The sequence below is a fragment of the Tamandua tetradactyla genome, chromosome 3 (genome assembly GCF_023851605.1).
Source record: "Tamandua tetradactyla isolate mTamTet1 chromosome 3, mTamTet1.pri, whole genome shotgun sequence".
In the NCBI taxonomy this organism is placed as follows: domain Eukaryota; kingdom Metazoa; phylum Chordata; class Mammalia; order Pilosa; family Myrmecophagidae; genus Tamandua; species Tamandua tetradactyla.
The window spans coordinates 173,761,787-173,785,426 of NC_135329.1; the positions used below are offsets into that span (position 1 = coordinate 173,761,787).

At 37.2% G+C, this 23,640-nt stretch overlaps 1 protein-coding gene across 3 annotated transcripts in view; it reads right to left on the minus strand.

Annotated features, from left to right (window-relative positions):
• SATB2 (SATB homeobox 2) overlaps window positions 1-21,020 on the minus strand; it is a 276,598-nt gene extending 255,578 nt beyond the window's left edge. For all 3 annotated transcript variants that reach the window (XM_077154588.1, XM_077154587.1, XM_077154583.1), the window contains exon 1: window positions 19,988-21,020. The gene's annotated coding sequence lies outside the window, so the exon portion shown is untranslated. The remainder of the gene's footprint in view (window positions 1-19,987) is intronic.
• Between the last annotated feature and the right edge of the window lie 2,620 nt (window positions 21,021-23,640).

A 23,640-nucleotide genomic window follows, 5' to 3' on the forward strand; every position in this document is an offset into this window, starting at 1 on the left:
AACAGGATCCTAAATCCCATCTCCCAGCAATCAATTTCTATAATTTAAATTTAAAGACAGTTCGCTAATTCCCTTATTCAAAGGAATTTTTGTCAATGTAGGAAGAAACAATTTGGCAGAGGACCTTTTCAATATTCACATTCCTCAACCTCTCTCCTGGAGTAAGGTTAATTTTTAAAACGAATTAAGAAGGAAGCAGAGATTTTTATCTTACTTCTCTATGAAAGGAGGCTACTCTGACTACATCCATTCAATCATTTAACAAAAATTTATTGAGTGCCCACTGTAATCTGATCATCAGGTGTTAGGAGTCACAAAGTATGACAGGACAGTCTTTGAGCATTTCTCAGGCTCTCTCTACTTAACAGAGAAAGAAAGTAATTTCCTCTTCCTAAATTCAATGTAACTAGATTGATGAGGATAGTATCTTCAAAATAGCAATGAGAGAAACACCATCTCCCTGGATGCCCTTAATCAAGAAAAGAACAGTCTTGACTTGACAGAGGAATTGGATCTGAAGGTCTTCAGAGGAACCTCAAAACAACTTTCAGTATCATTTAGTTCCCTCCCTTCCTCTCTATTTTAGCTGACATTGCAAAATGCTAGGCTTGGCTTTGTAAAAGTAATACTTATTATCATTCTTTACATGAACTGAGTATTCATGTATATCTAGCTAGTATACAGTACAAGGATGGTAATACATATGATTAAATATGTGCCAGATTAACATTGTTTGTAAGTTGTATTTGATTACATCTCACAACTATATTTTCCTATGCTGTCTTTAGAGTTCTGCTTGTGAAGTATATTTACATACAAGCTTGAACAATCAGAGAGGACATGGGTTATATTAAATCAGTGAGTTATATTAAATCAATTTCAGGAATAGTAACCACATAATAATATATTTTATATTCTTGGTTTGTTTCTCTGAAGAGAAACTTTTCCAAACTTTAGGTCAAGAGAATGAGTATATACACTTGTAGGTATAATTTACTTATGTGAGCACTTAATAGAGTATTTAGTTTCAGAGATGACAAAAAAGTCATCATACGATTCTAGTATAGGTAATTACACAGTGTACATATTTATGTAGAAGATAGGAGGATGAAAATCAAATTCAGTTGCTCTCACAACTGTATATGTTCTTAGTCTTGTATCTTGGGTATTTTAATCTCAAAACTAGTTTTTCTATTTGAATATATAAGTGCTCCACTTTCTTTGTGGTGGTAGAAGAAGTTAAAATACATAATTATTTATTAGAAACCATACAATTTTTAGACATGATGAAGTGATTTTCCTATTTCTTCTTCATATAACTGCATCAAGGTTTTTTATCTGCTTATAATTTAATGAAATATGGGGAGAAGATAGGCAGAGGGTTTTAGTCTCTGCTGAAGATCTTTTGCGCTTCTTATATAGCATAACTGATGAAGTGTTTTGGAATCTTTATAGTACTATAGCTGTAGAGTTCCTGGGATCTGGGATTGGCTCTTCAATGCACAGCCACTGAATCAACATAAAAAAGTGGTTCAATAAATACTTCTTGAATGAATGAACCTATATCATGACTATAGAACTGTTTATTTAAGTTGCCAATCGAAACATTTTACTCCATCAATGCCATTGATTTTGTGACCTTATTTAGATATAACCTATAAAGAGGAAAGTCATAATGAGGGAAGGGATAGAGAAATTCCCATTGTAGTGCTGAAGTAGCTAAAAATTGCAGGAAATATTTCATTGAGTTGGAGTGCATACAGAAGGAAGACAAAAACTTACAGAGCTATGAAAACAATGGTTTCTAAATTTTGAAATCCCTGAATAGTAATGGGGGTGGGGGAGGTAGAAACTCTGAAGATGATCATTTTTAAACAAAAACAAACTAGTCCTTTAATTACAGCATAATTATCCAGATTTCAAACTGTGAATTCACTTTTGCTTTGGTCTTTTAAATAAATTATGCATGTTTTCATATGTGGCCCCCACACCAAAATTTTTTAAATCTGAGAAAACATTTCCAAAATCAAAGTTAGTATTCAAGCTCTGGGATATTAATTTGACTTTGGATTCCTCCATAAACTTTCCATGTTTAGAAATCTTTTTGAACTGTCTCTTGGGATATACATGTTTGTATTACACATATTCTATGTCTTTTAATAGTAACATTTAGGAATTCAGTAGGAAAAAAAATAATGCCCTTGTAAATCTGATCTCTTTTGCAAACATAAGAACATGAAATGTTCTTTGGCTTACCGCCCCCCCACCCCACTAGATTTACATTAATAAACCATCAGTTGTAAACTCAACCATCCAATTCCAAAGAAACTTTCAACTTAAATATTATATGCTGTTTTATTCTGATACACATTTAACAAAGGATTACAACATAATGCATTTTTAATTAACTGAAATATTAATGGCAAAAGGCTTTTAAGAGAACATTTTTAAAGAATTACTCATCAAAAACATGGTTTCAATAGAATTTATTTATGAAGTTTGTTATGAAGCCTGTTTATAGAGAAACACGAATGGAGAATTATTTTTAAAGTTTTATATAAAATGGTTAACTTGCGGTCATTTCATAGATAATAGCAAAACATGTGGGAACACTGTGGGTGCTATGCACTAATTCACAAAAGCTGAGATTTTTCTACTTTTTCCAAGTTTTTATGAAACTGCTTATATTAAACATATAGGGTCTGAAGGGGGGGTCTATGTTTAATCAGACTCTTTGATGGGCCCATACTCTATCGTCATAAATGCCTTTCTTAATAGCCACTCAAACATCTTGAAACTTCAATTAACGAGATGTTGGAAAGTAATAGCAACTGAGCCAAAGCATTGGGCATTCGAGTACCCCCTTGTTTTCAACTTCACTATCTATGCTACACAAAAAAAGTCAAAATTTTATAAAATTTCTTGATAACATTAGACTATGGACTAATTTTCATGGCTTTGAAAGCATTTTACCTTAATTCAGATAGGATTGTTTTTGGCTGTATGGAATAGAAATCCAACAGCAGAGGCTTAAACAATAAAGTTTTGCTTTAACTTTAGAAGGAAAGAGAAGTGTCATTAAGGAAATCATCAAGGACAGAGGATTCCTTCTAGTTTCCTGCTCCATTATTCATGGTACTTGATTTTCATAATGAGAGGACTGCCCCAATTCTAGGCATCATATGTGTGCTTTAAACTGGAAGGTGGAAGTGCATAGGACCAATATACATGCCAGCTGAGTTTTGTCTCATTTTAACAATGGAAAAATAGCTTTCCTGAAAGTGCTACTAGTAGACTACTGCTTATATCTTATTGGCCAGAACTGTCTCACATGGCCATCTCTATTTACAAGGGAGCTTGGGAAATCAAAGTATGTTGGTTTGCTTTTCGCTTCTCTCAAGAAAATCAGGTCTCTATTGGTATGCTGGTTTGAAATGATGTATGTACCCTAGAAACGCCATGTTTTAATCCTAATCCCATGTTGTAAAGGCAGCCGTTTCTTCTAATCCCTATTCAGTATTGTACTTTTGAAACTGTAATTAGATCATCTCCCTGGAGATGTGGTTTAATCAAGAGTGGTTGTTAAGATGGATTAGGTGGAGGTGCATCTCCACCCATTTGGGTGGGTCTTGATTAGTTTACTGGAATCCTATAAAAGAGGAAACATTTTGGAGAATGAGAGATTCAGAGCAGAGCAGAACGACATAGCCACGAGAAGCAGAGTCCACCAGCCAGCAACCTTCGGAAATGAAGAAGGAAAATGCCTCCCGGGGAGCTTCATGAAACAGAAAGCCAGTAGAAGCTAGCAGATGATGCCATGTTCGCCATGTGCCCTCCCAGATCAGAGAGAAACTCTGACTGTGTTTGCCATGTGCCCTTCCACTTGAGGAAGAAATCCTGAACTTCATTGGCCTTCTTGAACCAAGGTATCTTTCCCTGGATGCCTTAGATTGGACATTTCTACAGGCATGTTGTAATTGGGACATTTTCTCGGCCTTAGAACTGTAAACTAGCAATTTATTAAATTCCCCTTTTTAAAAGCCATTCTATTTCTGGTATACTGCAATCCGGCAGCTAGCAAACTAGATCAATTGGTAAGGAAGAAGAAAGGAAAAAGGATATTGTAGACCAAATAAATTATTCAAATTCTAGTTTACTCCATGGTGCATAGATGCAGCATCAACTATGACCTCCTATAAACAGAAGATTTTTACAGGATTAATATTATCTTACCTCACAACAATAAAATTTACCTGGACATCCTACATTTTTTTCTCACTGGCCTAGCCAGAGCCTCAGGGGTTTCCCAGGTGGTTCCCATGGACTTTGTAGTTAGGGCAGAGGGAAGGAAGAGTGGGTCAAAAGGATGGTGTTCTAGTTTGCTAGCTGCCAGAATGCAACACACCACAGACAGATTGGCTTTCAGTAAGAGGGGATTTATTTAGTTAATGTATAGTTCTTCAGAGGAAAGGCAGCTAACTTTCAACTGAGGTTCTTTCTTACATGGGAAGGCACAGGGCAATCTCTGCTGGCCTTCTCTCTAGGCCCCTAGGTTCCAACATCTTTTCCCGGGGTGATTCCTTTCTGCATCTCCAAAGGCCTGGGCTGAGCTGCAAGTGCTAAGATGAGGTATGCTGAGCTGCTTAGGCTTTGCTACGTTGAGCTCTCATTTAAGCGCCAGCCAATTAAGTCAAACATCATTCACTGCAGCAGGCACGCCTCCTAGCCAACTGCAGATGTAATCAGCAACAGATGAGGTTCACGTACCATGGGCTCATGTCCACAGCAACAAAACTAGGCACCTTCACCTGGCCAAGTTGACACCTGAATCTAACTACCACAGATGGTTTGAGCACATGTGACTTTTTCTCATTCTTTTCAGTGGTGGCCACACACTCCTAATTTCTGGCTTATATACGTTTCTACTTTAAATCAGAAATTCCCTCTTCATCCCTCCATGTTTCTGCATCAGGTAAATTCATGCTACTCATGAGATAATGAACAGTCCAGATTAGGAGTTTGCAAATGACAGTGCACTGTCAAATCTGGCCAGCTGCGTTGTTTGTAAATAAAGTTTTCTCTGAACACAGCCATGCTCATTCCTTTATGTACTGCTAATGGCTGCTTTCATGCTGCAAGGGCAGAGCTGAGCAGCTTAAATAGGGACCAGATGACCTGCAAGGACTCAAATATTTTCTATCTGGTCCTTTATGGGAAAAGTTTGCTGATCCCTGATCTAATCAGTATATTAAAATGAGCATATATTTGTATCATGTGAGGATCACTTCAACTTAAACATGCAACAAATACTCTCTCCTCATGTTGTATCCTTGAGCCATTGCTCAACAGCAGAATCAAGGAACCCTACTGCATAAACCACTGGAAGGAATGGGTAACCGTTCACCAAAGAAATCAATTAGTTACGTGGCTTTGAACTATATATATACATATATATAGTCCATAAATCTTCAGGTTGTGATACTGAAATTCTCCCAAATTATTTTTCCTGTTCTTTCAAGCAAAATGAGTATTATGCCAGCCAAGACTAAAAAACAAATTAAGACAAGGGGCCACAGTAACTGCTTTTCAAGTAGGCTAAAAAAGAAAAACTTGAAAACCATGAATTTTTATTTCCATTTATGGATATAATTCACTTTTTGGCTGAATGGATTTCTCCCCTGATGTCACACTGAGATTCAAATATTGGATATTTACACTATAAAACTAGGTGGCAAATCTCCAACTTCCATGTGCCTGAGCAGAAATTTGATCTTTGGTCTCTGCTTTTTCCTGAAAGGATCTTTTCTACTACCCAGGAAGAAAAGTCTTTCATTCTTTAGCACTAGGCCAGTCAAATAAGACACAACAGCCACCACACACATAGCCCAAATAATCATTATATGAGAAGGTCCTAAAGGCTGAGGAGTTCAGAAGGTCTCACCAATTCAGCATCTTTTGGACAAACTTTTCCTTGAGTTCTCCTTTTAAAACCTTATTAGGACATTCTTCAGTCTTGTCTCTGTGTCCCTGAGAACAGTCAGTCCCATCTGCCCAGAGCTGTGGGTTTTTGAGTCCCACAGTTAGTGGTGGCTGGCCTTTGGTAATATTCCAGAAACTTGAGGTTGTTCAAACACCACTCTTACTGACTCTTGCAATGTCCATGAGTTAGTCTCAATCTACATCCATGTCTTTTCTGGGTCAAACACCTTATTTCTTAATATTTTTGAATTATACTTCTAAATAATGTGAATCTTTCAAAAAGGCATAATTTCATCAAGGACAAATTTGGCATTACAGTGGTTATTTTGGAGAACTTGTGTGTGTGTTTTTCTTTTTTTTTTTTTGACACATGGGCAGGCACTGGGAATTGAACCTGGGCCTCCAGCATGGCAGGTGAGAACTTTGCCAGTGAGCCACCGTGGCCTGTCCTGGAGAATTTGTAATATAAGCAAAAAAAGAAGGAATTAAATCCTAAATATCCATTGATCTTTACTCTTTTCACTGGATAAGAAAACTTCTAAATGCAATCTGGATTCTAAAATTGTCTCCCTAAAATACTTTCCAATTACCAGAACTGTAAAGGAAATGTTTATTAAAGAATTCAGACTCATAATGGGCATATACTTTCCAAGCTCCCTAAATTCTACCTGAAGAAAAAGTTAACTAGAAGCCTCTGAGGGACAATGATACCTTATGGAGAATTCTACACTCCTTCATCCTCATACTATAGTTTAGTATAATGCATGAGCAAAAAAATGTTCATTTTTATCACCAAAAGGTATGGACAGCTTTTCCTTATCAGACTCCCAGTCAGCTTCTACATGATATTAGACCAGCTGATTGAAGACTCTGGAACCATCATCAGATAAATACTTCACTCAAACCTTATTGGAGAAGACCTTATGAAGTGCTTAACAGCTAACACAACAGTAAAATGCCAATGACACACTTCCCAGTTAAACGAACAACATCCATTCTCAATACTAAAAATTCTAAAATCTACATTTAATGGAAATGTTAAGTTGAGGTTCTTCAGAGAACCACTTAATAAAGCAGATGGTCCATGGGAACTGATAGCTAACTCAAGAACTGTGGGACAAGAAAATGCTACATAAGATAAATTTGGTTCAAGATGGTTCTTCCCCCACAAAACCTAAGACCAGAAACCATTAATAATATATTTCTTAGTTTCATCTCCCTACCCCATATTATTGACAGCCCCTTCCAACATGAAAAAGTTAAAATGGCCATAGCCCAAATACTCCTAAAAAGTGGGATAGAAAGATCAAAGGTGATGGTGGGGTTGTACAGAGAAGGTAGGGTTTAATGTGCGAATATGATTGCTGAATCATTAAATTGGTATTTCTTTTAGTCTCCAGTATCTTAGAGCAGCTAGAAGTAAAAACTTAAAATTGTGGCATTTAACCCACACCAAACTCTGAAATCTGTTCCACAACTAATTGTTGTGGTTTGAAATTTATTACTTTTTTGTATATGTTATTTTTCACAAGGAAAAAAAGTCAGTTGTGAGGATAAATGAATATTTATTCCCTCTGGCCTCCTATATTCCTTCTGGCCTCCTTCTGGAGCAGCTAGAAGGAAAAATCTGAGAGGACAGTATAGTAGCCCATGACAAACTCTGGGATCTGTCCTGTAATTACTTGTTGAAGAGTGCTCTGAAGATTATTGCTTTTTCCTTTCTTTGCTTTGTATATATATTATATTATACAATAAAAAAGTTAAAAAAATGCACTTTTATATGCATTTTTGTCTTTTTTCTCTAAGCCATCTTATTCTCCCTTTGCTGATTCTAATTTTGCCTGTCTTCAGACACTGGCAAAATTAAATGACCCAAATACAGGTTAAAGCAAAAAAACTTTGGTCATTTAAGGAAGACCCAAATAGATTGTGGAAAATTAAGGACATATTTTAACTAAATAATAAACTCTGTGTCAGTATTTGCCTCTGTTATAGTCATCAAATGCCACTGTCATACTAGATGATTCAACAGATAATGATCCAATTAAAATAACTAGAGGTTCTAACATGAACAGTTAACAAAACAACTACCAATATAAATGGAAACACAATCAAACTTCTTTAATAGATATAGGTACTACACAATCAACAGGGGTGCAGAACGGAATTGATCATATTCCCAGAAGAAAATGATCTATCACTGAGAAAGTGAAAAAAATGGCCCTACTGGCACGTAGACTGTGGTAGAGGTGAGGAGAAAATGAGAAGTGAAACAGAAACTGCAACCTTCAAAACTGAAAAACAGATAAACTGCACCAAACCAAGCCATGCTGTGCATCACAGAATATCTAGGCTAAACTTTTTTAAACACCAATCATTCAAGCCCATGTGTTGAGATAAGACAACTGAAAAACTGATTCAACTTGAACTCTATATGGACAAACATGTTTAAAGACTATATGTGTTTAAAGTTCCAGCAGTTTGCCTTGTCAAGACCATTCTTTGATTAATTCAGCTCCCCAAATGCTTTAAGTACTCTTTAACTTCCTTCTCTTGAGATGCCAAGTTCCTCTAGATTGTCTTATCTCTTACTGCACCAAGCTAAACAAACTTTGGCTTCATGTGTATTTCTGGTGGTCTTTGCCTGGTAGGCTTTAAAAATCTTACAAAATTGGTATTGTTACTTTTCCTACTTTTCTGAAGAGGAATTTATCTTAGAGCAGCACTTTCCAAAAGAACTTTCCACAATGATATAAGTGTCTATAATCTGTGCTTTTCAGTAAAGTAGCTAGTAGCCACATTAAGTACTTGAAATATGGCCTGTATGACTGAGGAACTGAAGTTTTAATATTATTTAAACCATTTATTACAAGAAAGACCATTAGTGACCTGTTTTTCCTTTAAATCACACAACTTAGATTTGTGCAAAACTTCACATTTTTTCAAAGTAGGAGATCCATTAGCATCATAATCTTTCCTTACTCCTTTCTAACTTTGCTATTCCCCTTCCTTGCTCTAGAGATGCCCAAGAGAAACGTATAAAAGAGAATGACAGAATGACAACGCCATATAGAGATAAAATTATGGAACCCTAAGAAATCAAACTTTCATCCCCAGAATATGAGTAGACTTGAGCATGTTTTGCTGGGATTTAAACTTAATTATTCATATTCTGAAGAGTTTTTGAGGGGAAAAAATTCTGGCCACTCAATGAATAGCTTAAGAATTCCCTTGTTGAGGAAAACCTAGAATAAGGACAAGGGATGTCTCCAATATTTGGTAAATTTTCCTTTGCAATTGGATCAACTTGCTCTAATAGATAAATTCCTCTGTGGAGGGCTGGATCACAGTTTTGCGAATTATGAATGGATAGAGGAGACCTGGCAGGCTTCCTAGAGATCATCTAGTGGGGCCAATGTTAAGGCCCAAAGCTTAATGTTTTCTACAAAATACAAAATATGAAAGGTTGGCATTTCTTTAGTGGGCTATTCTGGTGAAGGAGTTTCTTTTTTTTTTCTTTCTGTATATCCACATTTAAAATGTGTACATTTACATTTCAGTATGTTTAAAGTCCTATAAGCTCTCTCTTTGGAAGTTGCTTTAATGGTTCAAAGTTTGATTGTGGCTTTTAAGGATCATAAGTAATAAATCACCACCTAATTTGGGTTTCTCTTGGCTGCTGTGATGGCTTTTTACTTGTTTCCTTGTCCTGGGCTCTCTCCTTCCATGTCATCTTCCACTCTATTGTCACGGATCCAAAGGCAGATTTAATCACATTGTTGTCTTAAGACTATTTCTGTCTCTCTATAGGCCTAGAGGATGAAGCCCAAATTCCTTAGAAAGGTATACAAGGCCCTTCTTTCATGTTGGCTCTGATTTCCCTTTCAATCTCAGCTCTTCACACTTTTCTCCAGGAAGTCTTCTATTCTATATGTCCCTTGAGAACTAGGGTCATGGCTGTTTTGTTCCCTTTTCTACCCCATTGACCAACAGGTACAGAGGTTCAGGTATGTGACAAAAAGAAGATAAGCTGGCAGAGTGGAGAGTGGGGTGAACTGGTGAGCAATGCCCCTTTCAAAGAGGGAGGGGTGTAGGAGCTGTTATTCAGCTCCAGTCATTTATTGCCATGTGGGAATGTGGGCCAGTGTTGCCAGATCTTCTGATTTTTTTTTCCAAGAGAAGCCAGAAATCTGGAATTTTATGAGAAATCTTCCAATTTTTAAATCTTGGCAACTAATTAAAAATATTTTTAAAACACCATGTGGGCCAAAAAAAAAAGTCTGCCAGCTGAATTGGATGGGACACCAGCCTGTGACCTCTGTGGTAAGAGCCAAAAAGTGTTTGTTATCTACCTAGCCTTGTGTTCCACTCACACAGAACTTTCTGCCATTTCCCAGAGACACCATGCACTTGTACCTTCCTTTAGCAGTGGTCTTGCTATTCTTTCTGCCAGGAATGTGCTTCTCATTCTCTAGTTGGAAACTCCTACCCATCCTTCAGGACCCAGCCCAAATATCACCTTCTATGGATAGGTTCACTTTCCCTGAGGAAGTACAGTCAAGACACTGCCCAGATGCTGTTATAACACACACCACATATATGGTAGTCCTTAGGACCAGAAGGGGCTCTCTTACGAATCTTCTTTGGCACCTCACACAGGGTCTGGCACATAGTAGGCTCCCACTAAATGTTTGTTGAATGGATGTGTTCCCATCAAAATGAATATATGAGATTTCTTGAGGAAATAAACACTTTTCATTTCCTTCCATCTTTGCCATGTTGATTTCAATGTGGTAGGCAAATCCATCTGTGGATGTCGGTGTCCTTTTTCAGTTCTACACTGCGTGCAGACTGTACTCTTTTTGGAGCTCTCCACTGTTACTACACTCATTGGCTTAGGGTTAAGCGTATCTAGGCAGATGGCTATATAACTATTCGTCTTCAATGGGCTAAATTATTCAGACTGGTTTTCAAGAACTTAAGGTGTTGAAGAGTCATTTTTGTTCTTCAGTGACCTAGAAGTCAGTTTCATAGAAATAAAATAATTACATGCTGAATTAGGTATTTATGATTAAAAAATATATATGCCTACTATTTTTTTCAGTTTTGTAAGCTTACCTTCTTTGTGAGAATTTCATTGCTTAAAACCGTTTTGGATTTATGTTTGTTGTATATTATAAGCATAATGCCAGCTTAAATGATTTCATGGGAAAAATGAAAGCCTCTCCAATCCATCCTACCTCTGTTAAAGTAGAATCATAAGGACTTTTAATTCCTGATTTCCTATATTCAACCCATATTTCCCAACAAACAAACCCATCCACACAGTTTGACCACATATCCACACACACAAACAAAACAGATTCCATACACACACATGCAAATAAAAAGAGAACTATAATAGGCAACTGGCATATTGCCATCTCAGCTATATAATAATATTCCATTAGACTCTGGAATTTGATGCATTCATAGGTTAATTAAGAAGCTGCATTTCTCTTGTTTCCATTAAATTCACATATTCCCCTACTTTATCCCTTTGAAATTTTCTGCTTTCTCTAGGATTCAGATAAATGTGTCTGCAAAAGTAGAAGGGTATGAGCAAAAAGCAAAATGTTTTCTTAAAGTTATCAACAGAAATTAACTCTCTTATTCAGGAGATGACTAATTAGCTGAATCAAATAAGATCTGAAAGATCTCCCCATTCATTTGTACATTCATTCCTAAAGAATTTCAAAAATAGTAGAAAGTAAAGGAAAAAAGGAAAAAGCAATACATTTTCATTTAGATAATTTAAATTTGACATGTTCTAAAGGATGACTAAAATTCTTGAAGTAGAAAATCCCAAATAGCAAAAGCTGAAAAGAATAAAGTTTGCTAACTAAGTTTGTTTTCTGAGTCAATAAGATATAGCATTTTTGCATGATGATTGACAGTAGATTCTCATAATATGAAATTCATTCTGCATGATCATAGAACAGTATTTTTTCTTTCCCCTACAATATTTTCTCCTAAAATATGCCACTAATAGGATTACTCAATTAGGGTCTCAAGAACTCCAGAAAAAGGTCAGAGGAATACACAAAGCTATGCTTGGCAATGAAGCCCGAACCACAATCCCAATCTCTCTACCCTGCCCTCACACACAAGGCTCCAGAGGCTAAAAATATGCCAAGTCATCAAAATGTCACCAATTAACTTAAATGGCTTTGCAACAAAAGGAATCCAAGTGAATGAGAAACTAAAAGCGCTAGGCAATGAACATGAAGATCAGAATGTTGAGTTCCAAAGCTGGTGGAAACCTAAACATCAATCCCCGTATTCATTTGTTTATGTCCTCATTCATTTGTAATAATGGTTGTTGATCGTTACTAGGGATGCAAAGGTAATTAAGACATAGGCTTTGGGAGCATGGGGTCCTAATCTGAAGACTGAACTCCACTGCTAGGGTTTAAGGGATTCTAGGGTCTTCTGAACTGTGCTCTTTTCTAATCTCCTGCCCAAAACAGTTCTACTATTCCAAGGCACTATGTACCATGCTTCATTTTGGCAGCTTCCTCATCCTTTCTACCCCTTCTTGATTTCTAGTCACCCATTATAAAGCATTTTCAGGAAGTACTGGTTTTGGCAAACACATTACAATGCTTAAAATGTCTAAAGAGAAAAAAAAATTATATGTGCAAGGCAATGGACACCAGAAATAAAGAAGTAGTAGCCTTTGTATAAAGTTAGCTACAGTGAAGAAAGGAAAGGACTTTGGAAAACTCATTTCTTCAGAGATTATATTAGGGACGTACTATACAATTATGGTGGCTATAATTTCCAAATGAGAAACACAGCAGTCATTTTTAGATTAAAAATCCTGCATCTTTCCTTTTAGGGAAAATATAATTCTTTCTGTATGATGCAGTGGTGGACATACACATTACTGGATTACAAATTTTAAGAACCTTCCCAAGATCCTAAAACAAGGAATATAAAAGTACAATTGCCCTCTTCCCCTTAAAGACATATTTATTGGCATCTATAGTTAAAAAAAAAAAAGGAAAAAAGGCTTCTGAAAGTTCTAATTGTGTCCAAATAAGCAGTTAAGAATACACAATGTGCATATGCCACATCAAAAGAGATATTGTAATTTAAGGACTGTAGGGTAAAAATAAACCCCAAATCTGCCACGGTTGCAGAGAAATGTGTTTAATTCTCTGTCTGAGTTATTTGGTATGAAACATTACCCTGCCCCCACAAATCTTGACACAAACTTTGGTAGAAAATTAGTCAGGCCACTGGGTTCCTGCAGGCCCTGTGGTATGGTTAGCCAGTCCTCATCCCCCTCCTGGGGCTACACGCTTTAAATGAACTCATCTGCCTTTGAAGGAATGTTATGCAGACATTGTTTGTTTGCACTTTGTTATTTCTGAAATGGAGATGCTTCTACTTGTGTTAAAATTACAGCAGAAAGCTTCACAGCAAAGAACAAAGCCAGAGAAATCTCATTTCATACCCATTATTGGGTCCCCTGTAGGCATAACAGAGCCCACTTTTTTGGGACCTAAAGCTGCCCTTCATCCCAGTCAGGAATTCTAGACCCATGAGGTCTCCACATAGTGCTTGGAGAAATTATGGGCACTTCCCTAGAAGCTATATTCATTACGCTGTGGTGCCAAATGAGTGATTTTTTAGTTCTAATTGCTCATGCATATAAGAATTACAACGTTAAGTAAAAATTATTGACAGAGCAATGAGCTAAAATTGATCTTCTCTATACTATACTTTCACATATTTATTAAACATCTACTTCATGCCAGGTCTTGGATTGACTCAAAGTGAAATGTGAATAGATTAGGCATGTGGGCAACTATGACTGTTCACAAAGGCTAGACAGTGGGTACTAGGAAAAATGGCAAATCACAACGAGGGAACTCGGGAGAATTGCAAGGGAACCTCTACTTAGTCAAGTGGTTAAGGCTAAAATTTACAGAACAAGACAACAAATCTCAAGAGTTTCACCATCCTTGACAATATTTTATCAAGGTACCACATGCCATTCTCTTTATAAATTCATCTTGGACAGCCTTTCCTCCTGCATTGGTGGAGAGAGCTACTTTTTCTGCTGAGTAACAAATGAAAAAAACTGACTTCCACTCTGAATGCACGCTGTACAAGAAGTACATATATTTAAACACTGGCATCCTATTTGTTGTGGGGAACTGTCCACCCCATGAGAGGCACAAAGAAACTGGTGAGGGAAGGAAAAGCAGAGTCCCATGTTCCATTCCCCACCCACTTGGGAGCATGTTCTCATTTAGTGGAATGGAATGTAAGTTTTGCCTGTAGTATCTCAGCATTTAAATAGTAATTTCTGTCTTCCCTGACTTTTCTCTCAGGTCCCAATAGCTGATTTTTAGAAAATTAAAGGTAAGAATGTGTTATTGCTTGGCCAAGGGTAGATGAAGTTTAGCATGACCAGATTCATGGTTTAGAACAGTTAGTTGTAATTTCGAGTATACAAGGGAGAGATATGGTAGATAGGTCTGAATACTATCACAATGGCTTGTAATAAAACAGGGACGGAAAGGAAATAGTCCAGAGAGGTGGTAGAAGTGACAGGGTTTAGTGATTACTTAGACAAAAAAGGATGGGGTGGGCCACGGTGGCTCAGCAGGCAGAGTTCTCGTCTGCATGCCGGAGACCTGGGTTTGATTCCCAGTGCCTGCCCATCCACAGGGGAAAAAAAAATGAAGCAGGGGGAGGCTGATTCATTTTGAGGTGAGAGTTATAATAAGATTGGTTTTTTTTTTAATTAATTAACGGAAAAAAAGAAATTAACCCAACATTTAGAAATCATAAGATTGGTTTTTGACAGGTATGCAAAGATTTAATGCCACTCTTACAAACAACTTAAAAACCTGAGCTAGTAACCCAGAGGCACATATAAAAAACTTGACAACCTGTCTATGGTGTGGACTGTACCCCCCCATCATGGGACAAACACATTAAAGGAATATGAATTAGTATCAATAATTTATTTGTATGTCAATTTTTTTTAGGTTGCTGTCGTTTGAAGCTGTGAGATGATTAGTTAAGTAAAAAAGCCAGATTAGTTAATCTCAAGAACAAGGATATCAAACTGGTTCACAGAGGTGCAGTGCTGGTGACCAAACCATCCTTACGACTTACCCATAAAAGTCTACAACTGACCAGTCAGTGATCTATGGATTCACCAGGTACAAGAGAATGCTGTTGTAGCAAGAAGTAATTTGGGTCAGGTCTTAGTTGATCTCTACATATACTTTAGCATATTACAGGAGATTTCTTTCCCAGTGGGTTATTTCTAGTATGATATTAAATCCTTGAGGGGTAGGCCTCGTATTTGTCTGTACAGTTGCAACATGTGGGGAATAAAAAAAAATCAATACAATTCTATTTCAATATCCTGACTAGTTAAACCTAACATTACCCATATTATATCTTCTGCAAATCATGTCCTCATTCTTCCTATATTTGAGCCCATTCAGGAGGGAGTGTGTATGAGTCTGTTTGTGACATTGTACATAATAGTCAAAGTTAAATTAATTAAGCTTATTCAATTTATTTCCTTCTCTTCAGTGATTTTAGCTGAAGAGACATGAACGACTATGTCTTATATTAAGCTATAACAGTACATAGTAATGCTGAAATATTAAGGTTCTTGTCAAATTTCCTCTAATAGAATTTTGTCTGGGCGTTGCAATATTACATAATTTCCCTAAGGGTAAAATCTTCCATAAATTTACTTTTCTGATTATTATAATACTGGGTATAGCTTATCTTTAAATTCAAAGACATGCATCTTTGTAGAATTAAACTTAATAACATTTAGTATCAAATCATGTCAGAAAAACTTTTAAAAAAGCCAAACAGTTCAGCTAAAAGATGGTTCTAATGATAGATAACATTACTTACTAAAGAAATAAAAGGTGGCTAAAACTTAGGAACAAAAAATCTTTACCATAGAGGAAAATTAAAAGCTGAAAAAGCACATCCATAATTTTAATATACTAAATAATTTTCTATCCAAGAAGGCCTAAATATAAATCCAAAACATATTTAACAAAGTTGAGAAAATTCTCAATTTGGCTATAATGACTACCACTATATTTAGGTAAAAATTATCCTTCAGTGGTTGAAAATCACATTGTCTTAACTCTAGAATGTAACGGATGCCAAATTATAATGCAGATATATATAATCATTCTCTGATATAGCCAATTTTGAGTTCCATCATTTTAGAAAGAATGTATTCCACATTTGAAATAAAATCCTTTCTAGGGTAAAGTGTATTTCTGGCATATTCAAGTTTGTTAGGATAGCTGGAGACATGTCTAGCATCTGTCCAATAACTGTACACCCAAAGAGAAGGATTATAGTTTTGTCAAAACTCAAAGGAAGGACCCCACACATAAGGAAAGAAACAAGCTAAAAGCATGTGAACACAACCAAAAAATTCTCAGTGTATCCAGTCCCTGAAACTGCAGACACAACGGCTACTTTGGAAGATGTGGCGAAGCCTCCCGAGGGCAGGGCATAACTCCCCATTCCTCCTGGGGCTCAGGCGAGTCATGTGTTTCCCCAATTCTCATTTTCCTCATCTGAGGATTCCATACCCTAAGTTTTCTCTTTAATACTAGAAGTCGGCCTGGATTGCCAAAATTTCAACACTCTTAATTAAAGGATGATCATCTGTATCAGGCTGGCAGATGGTGCTGTGGTAGCCTGCATCAAACAAAGACGTGTTCTGTGAGACCTTCTCTGTCAGTGATATATCAAGAGAAGTAGATGCACTAGACACACTTCCTAGGCAAGCAACTAGGTGAGTGGACAGGTCCTGAGAGAGGTACAAAGACTGCCATAAAGATAAAGGTAGAGCTAGAGCTAGAGACAGAGATAGGGATATACACAGGGCTAATATGACTTGGAGGTCTTTCTAGTTTGAAGTCTTGATCTAAATTTTCTTGAAAACTTTCTGCAGGAGCCAGTTCAAGGTAGGGCTAATATTAGAGACCTGAAGTCCAGTAGATATGATTTTGAATCCCTGGTCTATCACTTACTTAAAGGAACAAAGTAAGTGGGCAAAGTCCTTAACTTCTCTGTGATTCAGTTTCCTAGTGCATAAAATGGAGACAACATAACTCTCCCAGAGGGAAATTAACAGGACTACATGAACTAATGTATTTAAAGAGATTATTATGCCATGGATATTGGCATGGTGTAAGGGCCCAATAAATAATATTACATTATTAAACATAAATTAATAGAATTTGTATCTTTCCCAGATATTGAGGCCATCAACTAACTAACTTATTTTTTAGAGTCCTTGCCCCAACATTCCTGACTCTGACAGGCTTGGAGATGTAGCTGACCAGATTGTGCTGTTAAGATAGCATAAAAACACTGGATCGAGCAGTTTCTGTTTTGGGGTACAACTGTAATTTTGGACAATTAAAGATTTTGTCTCCAAGAAACTCTACTTTGAATCTTAGATATCAGCATCAAGGTTAAGTTCACTAACAGTTTTCTTTCTTTCTGATTTCATCATTCTTCTATACATCAAGTAAAGATTCTTCAGAAAAAGTGAACTCTCAAATGTTGAGGCTGGAGACTGGCATTTGGCCAAACAGTGAGGTGACAGTGTTCTTCTCTTCTATTCCCACTCCTGATACCTTTTCACATCTCCCTTTGTAATCAAGGGCTAGCTCTCAACCATCAGGTTGTCCCAGAACTGCCAGCTTTAGTGTTAGCTAACACTGAATCTTTCTCAGTAGAGCACACCTGAAGAACAACTTCAGGAGGCAATGAAAGTCATCTCTAATTGCAATGTCTTAGGTAAGTGAGAGCCTTTGGTGGGGTGGGGGGGGGAGTAGCCATCTTGGAACTCTAAATTATACTACTAGTCATCCACCTAGGCTGGCAATACTGAATACTGGGGCAAATGGAAAATCTTCAGGTCAGGGGTGGGGTGGGGAATGCCCAGCAGTCTGAGAAACCATTAAAAATATAAAAAAGAAAGTTTGAAGACAGGAACCTTTCCCTTCCTCTTCTTCAACTCTTCTTCTGTAAATGGAAGAAAAGTAACTAAACTCATTTAAGAAAGACATCAGTCACAAGTGTTAGTGAGGATGTAGAAAACTGGAACGCTGAAATAGAGCCAGTGGGGGTGTAAATTGGTATAATCAATTTGGAAAATTGTTGGATAGTTCTACCAACACTAAACTACACATTCTCTATGGCTCAGTAATTTTGCTCCAACAGTAATGCATATGTGCAAAAATGTTTCCTTTGTTCATAACAGATCAAAACTGAAAATAACCCAAATGTCCATCAACAGTAGAATGGATAAATTGTGGTATTCATATAATGAAATACTACACATCAATAAAAAATGAACTATTGCTATACACAATACAATGGATGAATTTCATGAACATAGTGTTGAGTGAAAGAAGCCAGACACCAAAGAGCACATAATATATGATTCATTTGACCTAAAGTTCAAAACAGACAAGACTGATTTATGGTGGTGGAAGTCAGAAAAACAGTTACTCTTTGTGACACAGTGACTGGAAAGAAGCACAAGGCTAAACTTGGTAAAATTATGTTTTTTGACCTGGGTGTTTGGTTATGTGGGCGTGATCCTCTTGTGAAAATTCACCAAGGTGTGCATTTATGACTTGTGTACTTTTTTTGCATGTACATTATACTCCCATAATATTTTCAAAACAGTCTCTCATTCAAAGACTAGCAATAGTGGACTACAGTTTGGAGAGATACTTTTGCCAGTTCTGCTTCTCTTAGAAGGTCTCTTGAGGGTCCCTAAGATTTTTCTGACTCTAACCCAGGCATATTTACCTAAGAACCAGAACACTTAACCACCAATCTTATTGCCTGCCTAGATAAGGCAACAGGCAGATCACAGTTGCTACATTTTTTCCCCAAAGGTGAAGCCTGCTTCTGCTCCAGGAAGACTCATGGGTAGTCTGATAGAAAACTACATTTAGGATAGAATTCCAGAAAAAGATCTTTTCTTTGGTAACCCACATCCTGTCAGTGTTGGGTTCTCATTAAGCAGTAACTTCCTGAAGGGAATTTATCCTTAATCCTAACAGAAGTGAGAGGGATTAAGCCAGGAATTAGAGTTCAGGCAATCAATTTAAAGACTCAGTGGCCTTTAGTAATCTCTTCTGAGGAGGTTTACATTCTTGGAGCTGCTAAATGCAGCATTTGCATTTTTACTAACTGTCTATTGCATTTGATCTCCTGAAAAATAGGCTTTATCAACATCCTCTTGCCAATTTAATAATAATGAGGAGTTCTGAACTAAAATTAAATGCAGATCGCTTAAATTAGGCTTTAATTCTTATGCTAATCATGTCCTTCACTAGGCCCAAAGTTTCCCTAAACTTGGGATCTTCAAGGAGGCACCACCCCTGCCCCTGTACAGGGAGAGGGGAGAGCCCTGTTCTACAAGGCCCACTTTCCCCTGATCTCACCCTTCTTAGCCTGGAACAATGTAGAAAAGTAATTAGGAGGAAAATGTTTTGTTGAAATTTTTTGCATATCATTTCCAAGAATTTTCAAAAATAGTAAAGGGATGGTGACTTCCCATTAGGACTCAATAGAGTGTAGCAAATCAAAACATTTTCCAAAAGGCATTTTTCTACCACTCATCTCCAACCACATTTCCCACCCCACAGAGAAATATTGTGGCTACAAGCAGAATTGTACTTGAGCCCATGCACAAACCCTCACCCAACCCCGCCAAAAAAAAAAAAAAAAAAAAAAAATTGTACTTGAGATTCTCAAATAGGTAAGTTTTGAAATAGGTAAATTTTCAAATCTTAGAAAGTAGAAAGGGGCAGAGAAAAACTCAGTATAGTTTTTTTTAAGTTTGCATGTGTTTGGGGGTGGGAGTAAGAGAGAGATGATAAAGAAAGGGTAGAACTGCAATCATGAAAGAAACAAAATCACTTACTTTCCTTAACTGACGGGTGGCTTGAAGGTATCAGCACACTGATGAGCCTGGAGAGTGGCTTCTTGAACAACACAGAGAACTGTTTCAGATTCTAGTCTCAGTGATGGGCGGGTCTCATCTAATCAGGGGAACTTTATTTTTCATCATTCCTTGCTGAGCTGTGACACATGAGAATAATTACTGAGGTTAGAGATGGAAAATATTTATTAGGTCAGCTCGACCATCCTCTCCACTATGTAGGCCGGCTCCCTGCTGGGCCTGGAAGACAGTGCTATGACAGCAACCTGGCAAGTCCCTGTCTCTCAGCACCTGAAAAGCAGGTTATTATTCCCTTCTTGATCTCTGCTGGGTCTAGGAGTGCCAAGGAGGAGAAAGAAGACAGCAATATGCAATCCAGCAACAGGAACTCCAGCCACTGACCAACTATTAACAGGGATACTTGTCCGTTCTATCTTCAAAAGGTTGAGAGTCAACCTTTCTTTGGCAGCCTCTATTACCATGTGTTTACAACAGATGCAGGAAGCCATATTTAAGATTGGGAAGTTTTCTTTAGATGGTTTGCATCCTGAGCTCATCGTTTTCCATGGTTAAGGCATCTTCTCAGAGCTGAGGCTCAGCAGATACTGCCTGAGGTGCCTGCATGCCCCACTGGTTGTTATTCAGCCAAGGAGGAGAGACCTGGTTCCCCCTCAGCTTGCCTAAGCTGAGTCACTCCCAGCGAGCCTTCTTCCTTTCTGCTGTTTTTCTTCTGCATGACTTCCAGCTTGCTGACACTGAACCCGGCCTAAACAGACCAGGGCAGCACTTAACAGTCTAAAGGTGGTCTCTTCAGAGCCATAGAGACAGGGCCACCCCCTGTGCTAGGCCCCCCAAATCAATGGCTCTCCTCAACCCCCCACCAGCTCCAGTCTATGCCCCCTTGTTTCAGGCGGAAGCCCGGGATTGGTTCTCTACAGGACTCAGTGCGCAGAAGAACTTAATATGTGTACAATCCTGCTCTCTGCTGTTAACCGCACAGCCCGCCGCACGTGACCCGGAAGTGCTGCCGCTGCGCGCTTCCGTTTTCTCCCAAGCGCCTTACACACGGACGAGTCGATGAGGGGCCCCACACAGCATTGGACGTAGGAAATATCTCAAAAGAATTGATTCAAATTCCTATGCAAGCGCGAGAACATCTGAGAGGGAAATGGACCAAAAGTTGCTATAAAATTGAGGAAGTGACTGAGGAAAAGGTTATAATGATTGAAGATACTCACATGGAGTGCTAGAGTTGCTTGTACAGGTGGTGCAGGTGGGAATAAGCATTCAGCAAAAGACAAATGATCCATACAGTCTGCTTGTCCATATATAAGAAGGGCCTATACGGGATGTTTTTAAGGTAACTGGAAACCATCCATAATTCTCTTGGGCAATTTCATAGGTCTGTGAAGATGGATATTTTTTTGCTGGCTCTAGATAGGACCCTAATATTACCCCAAGCTGTTTACATCCATCAGTCAGTCAGGCAGAAGCAGTGATAATTGAGCCCTTATTCTGCACTAAGACTCTGCTTAGTGAGTGAGGGGGATTTTATATATAATCTGTCTTCACAGAACTTTGAATATGCTGAATTTTAATTAAGTTGTGTCACTGATCTTCTCACTCCCTTCTCCATATCCACTGCCTGTACAGGGTGCACCCAAAGGCCTTAAAGTCCTTCTCTGACTTTGGCAAGGAATACAGCCCCCCAGAGAGGTATGTTTTCCTGGCAGAGAACTGAAGCACTAGGTACTTAATGCTCTAAGGACATTTTACTAAAATAACTGATGAGTGTAGTTTAAAAAAGTGAGGGTGGGGTTTGTCATCTCAACCACTGGGAAAAAAAAAATCAAAGTCATTTTTACTAAATGAATTGGTTAACTTTGTGATGTGGAGCTTTGTCTCCAGAATGACATTAACAGTTACGATGATTGTGCAGTGATCTGTCCCTGAGAAAAACATATATAGGAATAAAATGTCATAAAGATGAGATAAGTGTAATTAAAGGTAGCAGTTTCAAAACAAGATTATTCTTCAGATTAAAATAATAGTAAAAATTATAATGGTATTTCAAGACCATCCTTCTACTCTATGCCAAACTTTTTAGTTTTACTTTTAATAACCCCCTTTTTTTTCTTGAAGGAGCTATGGTAGGGGACTCATTAGCCTCATTTCAATATATTTTTCTTATTCATTTTAATGTGCCTAAACACTTCATAGTTCTTCCCTATTCTATTCTGCTGGGAAAAAAAAATCATGCTTTTCACTTTTTCTTTTTTGGAAAATAAATTAGCCAAAAAGTAATATATTTAAGGTAAAAATGTGTCATTGACATTAAATGGTCCACAAGGCATTACATTATGTTTTCCATTTTATTCTATGCATCTTTCTAATACAGGCTAAAACTGGTGTTCATGTAAATTGCTCTGGTTTTATGGAACAGGAGGCTGCATTCTTTTTGAAACCCAGGGCTCTGATGCAGTAATAGAAAAAAAAGGCAGCAACAAAATAATGGGCACTGGCAATCAAACTATCATTATAGGTACATTATGTGCAGGATACTAAATTGGTAGAAGGCCTTTATTTTTAATTTCTACTCATCTGTTCACCATTATTAAGCAAGCGTAGACACCAGAGGAGATTTAAGAGTGACAGAGGGTAATTATACACTTTAGGAAAATATATTTTTCATCATAGAGTTAGAATTGCACCAGGAGAAAAGCCCGTTCAGAATTTCTTACTGGGCTACCTCACACATTCTTGTTTGGACGTGTACATAATTTTCATTTTATATTCCAGTTTGAGTTTCATATAGTGCAATTTCTATTAGATTTTTATTGTCTGCCTGGATACCATTTCATAGTTGTTTTTAAAGGGCACCATTTAAAATAAATAATTGTTCATTTTGTACTCTGTACTTAAAAATAATTCATAATGCAGTTAATGAATTTTTAATTTTCCAATTATGGCTAGTGTCATTTCGAATGAAAGAATGAGCATTTTAAACATCATCAAAGACTCTGGTTAACTCTTGAATAGTTAAGGGCACAAAGTCATAAGCATCTGTAAATTTTTTAATAGCTTTATTGAGGTATAATTGACATTCAATAAATTGCATATATTTAAACTGTATACTTTTATAAGTTTTGACATATATATAAAACATATATGATCTGGTATATGTGTGTGTGTGTGTGTATACATACGTAAAACCATTACTATGATCAAGATAATGATCATAATCATAACCCCCCAAAGTTTTCTTATGCCTCTTCCTTTGTAATCTTCCCTCACATCCCTCTCTACTCCCTGCCCCAAGCAAACATTGTTGTACTATCATCGCAGATTAGCTTGCATTTTTCTACAGTTTTATTTATTTTTAGTCTGTACTCTTTTTTTTTGTTTGGCTTCATTCATCAGCATAGTTATTTTGAGATAAAGCCATTTTGTGTATATCAATAGCTCATCGCTTTTTATTGCTGAGTATTATTTCATTGTAGGGGTATATCAAAATTTGTTTACCCATTCATCTGTTGATGGCCGTTTGGATTGTTTCCAGTTTGGGGCTATTTACAAATAAAGTTACTATGGACATTTGTGTACCGATCATTGTAAGAACATATGTTTTCTTTTCT